Genomic DNA, 5,215 nt, shown 5'->3' with positions numbered 1-5,215 from the left:
CCTTCGCTCCCTTCGCTCCCATGGTGGTGGCAGGCATGGACGAAAGGGCCCTCAGCCTAATTAGAAAACTAAATACTCTGAGTAATGCCTAACCCCTGGGAATACAACTGCCATATCTCTTACACATGTGATGTGGAAGGACCCGGAATGCCACTGGGGTGTCTCGCTGAAATATCCTGTTCTGTTCCCCTTTGCACAGCTGTCCACACAGACTCATGCACTTAAGACAGGCTTGCTTTCATAGTTAAAATAGAAATTTGTGTCCTAAGTGCTGCAACACAGCTAATGCTAAATATTTAATTCCCGCGGGTGCTAATTATGGTTGAGTACTGGCAACACGGATTCCCTTTTTTCACTCCACATAACAACTGTAAAAGCAATTTAAGCATTTTTCAATTAATTAAACACACAGTCTTCCAGTAACCTCTTGTCATTTTGCCCTCCAGGACCATAGCTAATTTGTGTAGAATAGAAAAGGGAAAGGGGGAAGGAGTGGGGGGTGGGCGCTGTTTTCATCTCTGCAAAATGCTCCTACAAAGGAATTAAAAGGGAAGACACATCATTTTCAGGAGAGTTTAAAAAGATCACACTCTATCAGTTTTTTCTTCTTTTTTTTTTCAAAAACCCTGTAGTATTGTAAGTGTAGTTTTGAATATTATGAACCTACATATCAGATGACTGTAACCACGAGCAACCAGCCCCCATTATGTTATCAAAGCCGCGCGAGATAGTCCTGGCCATGAAGCTAATCCCTGATGTATTTTTAGTCACAACTGACTGATGAAGTGAAATTACTACATCAGTGATAAAACGGGGCTCTCTGAAAAGCCTTTACAAGATCATGCAGCAACCACGAGAGCTCTTTAAGCTACTGCAAGTCTAAATGAACTTGTACAACACGGCGAACCCGCACGACAATATGGCGACGATGACTCGTGGTGAAATTAAGATAAGGACACATTATGCGTTTATAATATGCTGAAATGATCATTTCCGCTTTAAAGTTCTGTGTTTCCATTGTGCCAGCTAAAAATATGAAAACACCCCTTCTTTCAATTATTCATAGCTTCATCTGTGAAAAAAAATGGAATAAAAGATGAATATCTAATCACGTTTTTTGCTATAAAAATATGGACAATTTTGAATGACAAATTTAAGTTACGTGGCATATAGTATTAAACGTAATATGGCATTACACAGTCTCATATATATATATTATCATCCACTGTGTGCACACCTTTAGGTGCATGTTCGGGGTAAGGGTGGTGGCACACCCATCCTCTTATAAAAGGCCCGTCATTGAGATCAGAAGCAGGCTGTGAAATCCAGCTAATAGTCATTATGGGATCCCCGGTCGCTGCACACACACCGTACCTGCTTGCCAAGGCGGCTCCCTCACACTTCATATTTGCATTGTGTCATCTTATCAGCATTCACCCAGACAGAGGACAGATCAAACCGCAGACTGACAGCCGCATCACTAATATGAGTAAATAAGACCGAGGGAGAGGAGGAGTGAGGAGAATCAGACGTCCTACGGGCTGCAAAAAAATATAAATGTAAAGAAATTATACAACAGCACAACCTTGCGACACTAAAATAGCCAGACTCATGTTATAATTTTTTTTTCTTCTCCTGATGCAAAATTAATGTCCAAAGTCTTTGTAGGAGACCCTAGCATGTGATGGCCCCCCTCCTGTTCTGAGTGGCGAGGAAGGGTGAACTCTAAGAACCCTGTGTGCTCAGTCACTTCTGGGCCCATGCAGTCAATAAGGCTATTTCTGATCTCCGGATGGCTAGGGTTTCAAAGCCTGTTTAAATGGGCTCCCACAAAGCCGGAAGCACCAACCTCAGTCCTCTCCCTCCCCGTCTTTCTCCCTCTCTCTTTCGTCCTCCACTCTTTCTCTAAATATTGAGAGGGAGCTCAGCTTGCCTACCCCCTCAGTCAAGAGGAGGAGGGGTGGGGGGTTTGGGATGGGGAGGGGGGGGTCCTCCCCTTCCACATGCAGGGTGGTGAGGAAAGACAGGGAAGCGCAGGGTCAGGGCTCCTGGTGCTAAGCTGTGAAAGGCAAACGTTTGGCAGAGTAATTACACGCCGCACTGCTCTGGGAGTGATTAGTGATAGTTGTCTGTTCAAAGTGTTCGGAGCTCACAGCCTTTATGGGCTACGCTTGCCTTCCCTTCGCCTAATGTTTAGATTGCATTTGCATCAGGAAGAGAGTTGCATGTGTCAACATAAACAGTGTGCCTGCGAAAGCTCACCGAGTGTGTGCACTCGCTTCTGTTTCTCTGGTGCTCGAAAATATCGTTTCTCCGCACTATCCCGGAAAGATCATTACATTGTTGCAGAGAATCTTGCACGACTGTCTATGAGGGTTTTGAGATAGTCAGGATAATAACAGAATTTTACAATGAAGTGCCAAAATGTATAAACAAAAAACTCTATTCAGAATCCTTTGATATTTAAATACTGTGTTCAGGCTGTATTACTAACACTGTGTACTCTCCTAGCAAGCCTGTTCAGCACTTCCTGGACATGATGCCTTGGCTTGGCACAACAAGATCCTCTCCGTTCCCAGGTCAGGTGACACTGCGGTGCATTGCAATCAACATGCTCAGGTGGCGCGGCACAGGCTGCCAGACTTTGATGTCCTTGCCGTGTTAATGTTGGCTAGCGACGGCGTCCCAGCACAGCCCGCAGATGTGGCCCGCAAGCTGTAAGGTGAGCGGCAACACTCGCCGAGTAACGTGTCCAGTTGTAAAGCACAACCTGGCAGAAGGTGTGGCGGGGGGGCGGCAGCGGGTGTAAACAACAGGAACGGGCCGATATAAGGTAGGAGACGTGTGGGATTAGGGAAGGAATGGTGCTGGCATTGGTTATGTTCTGATATCAACAGATATTCCGGATAAATACATTCTTTGTTGAATAGAAATGGAGTTAGAAATAGACGTGAACTGTTTTCCTTTTTCTTTATAAAAAAAAAGGTCTGGCCCGTTGACAGAACACTTTTAAAGAACTCTTGCCCGTTGAAAACCTGAGATACACGTTCAATAGATTTTTAATCCCATTGATATCTTTTGGGGCCTAAAAAAATATGTTAACAAATCAAAATAGTGTGTTTCAAAAGAGATGACAGTTATCATATTTCAACACCTCATCACTCTAATCCCAACACGGGGGGCCAACTGTGACGCGGGCTGTGAAGATGGGTGGCAAAGCAGAGGGGAAACAAAACACAGCCGCGGACAGGAGGAGGAAATACCTCAGGGACTTTCTGGGATTGGTAAAGAGGTAAGACAGTACCTGTAGTGCAATCCCCTCCAAATCTGCACCAGGTGTCAGGCATTAAGGAGAGCATCTCCGTTTTGGCTTTCCACGTCTGGCTCAATCACCCAGGGCAGTGTGTCAGATGTTGGACAAAAACTGATACTCTCGAAGAAGAGGAAGAGGAGGACGACCCGGGGCCTGAGCACAGTGCAGAGAAGAAACGCTTCCAGTGGCAAAAAGTAGATCCTGTACCATGTCTAATAAAAATGCCCTTTTGTAAGAGGTAATTTCATTACTTTTTGCCATGATTCTCATCAATGTTTGACATTTCAATATTCAATTACATGTGAAATTAGTCCACTGAGAGTACAGCCCATTGTCAAGACTGCAGTAAGACAATAAAATATGGGAAGCAGAGCTGAACAATTTGGGTTTTAATGAGTTAAGATAGATTTAGAATAACATTACACTGTACCCCGTCGAGAGTTTCAGTTAACTACAAAGACAAGTGGGCACTGTCTATTCCCTGTGTGATACCACAAAGCAAGGAGCACGCTATAGAATGCTTAGCTCGATATTAACATTACACTCTCAATCATAAAGACACGGTCTGCATTGAACACCTGGCACCTTCTCAATTTTCAAGCAAGTAAGCTTATTTTTTTTTTCCTGCAAGAGCAATTGTCCTGAAACAAAACAGTGGCAGCGGAATACTTCAGTACCAGGAGAGGGGAAAATAACATAGAACCGTGTTGGCATTGTTGTTGCCACCGATTATACATGACACGCTGAATAAAAAGGGGCTGATTGTAAGATGTTTAAATGTATCAGAGGCATGGGAGAGAGGAAACCTAATGCCTCAGCAGTGGGAGAAGGAGAATGCGACTGGGCACGTGCGGAATGCAGAGTTGGCAGGAGGAAAGCGGCGATCTAAATTTCTAATGCTGAGGATGTTTCCCATTCTGTGTTTATGAAACATGGCTGCCGGGACTACAAAGGTAAGGGGATACAGCATCAAAGTCCGCCCTGACAAAAAAAAAAAAAAAAAAAGAGGCAACAATGCTGCAGTGGAATGCACGGCAGAACATAATACTCCACCTCCTCCTTCTCCTCTCCCCTAAGCAGTCTCATTTGATTACAGTGTAGCGGGCCCCCGAATCAACCCCTCGGTCCCATTTCTCGCTCCCCACCGGTGCTGCGAGTAGGAGGCAGAACACAACTTGCCAAAGTGGCCCGGGGAGGGGAGGTGATGTTGTAGAGGAGAATCCCTCATTTGAGGGGGGGGACAAAAGAACATGGGGAATGGGTGAGCAGAGGTGTCCGCAGCATGGGGTGCAGAGGGGGGTTGTTGTCCCGAGCGTAGCGACTGAGGCAGAGCCTGCATGTCTGATGATGACGTGCCGGGCGGCGTATCGTTTACAGGCTCCCTCAGCAGAAGCCCCTCGCTTGTCCGTCTCCAGCCACAGAGTTTGCCCTCTACTTAAGGCAACAGGAGTCAGGCTCAGCATTACAAGCCTATTAAAAGATACTTTTAATTATGCCCCGCTCTCCGGGGATCACTTCTTCCGTGAACTCCGTGTTTCTTTGGCATGTGCACTTCGGAACGGCACGGCCAGAAGCACGTGTTGTTTTCTCCCTCCAATTAAAGGGCATGTTGACAGATTAAGGCTGCTTCTGGTTTGTGCTCCACTAACGCATTTAGGGGGAAGATGATGAACATGGGAGGGAGGAGGGGCGACGCAAAGAGAGAGAGAGAGAGAGAAAGAGAGAGGCTGATAGAAAGAGAAAGAAGAAAAAAGAGAGGAAGAAATGCACGTGAACCCTGAGGGATTAATGTGTTTACATTACCTGGGCTGTGATCTATCACCAACCTCGTCAACTTCCATTATGCATCACATACATAAGCAAGCAACAGACCTGGGAGCCCCTGCAACTCACTCATACTAT

Source organism: Eutrigla gurnardus (genome assembly GCF_963514095.1).
Source record: "Eutrigla gurnardus genome assembly, chromosome: 1".
NCBI classification, from domain to species: Eukaryota; Metazoa; Chordata; class Actinopteri; order Perciformes; family Triglidae; genus Eutrigla; species Eutrigla gurnardus.
The sequence above is the reverse complement of the archived record's forward strand: the minus strand, read 5'-3'. Positions refer to the sequence as shown.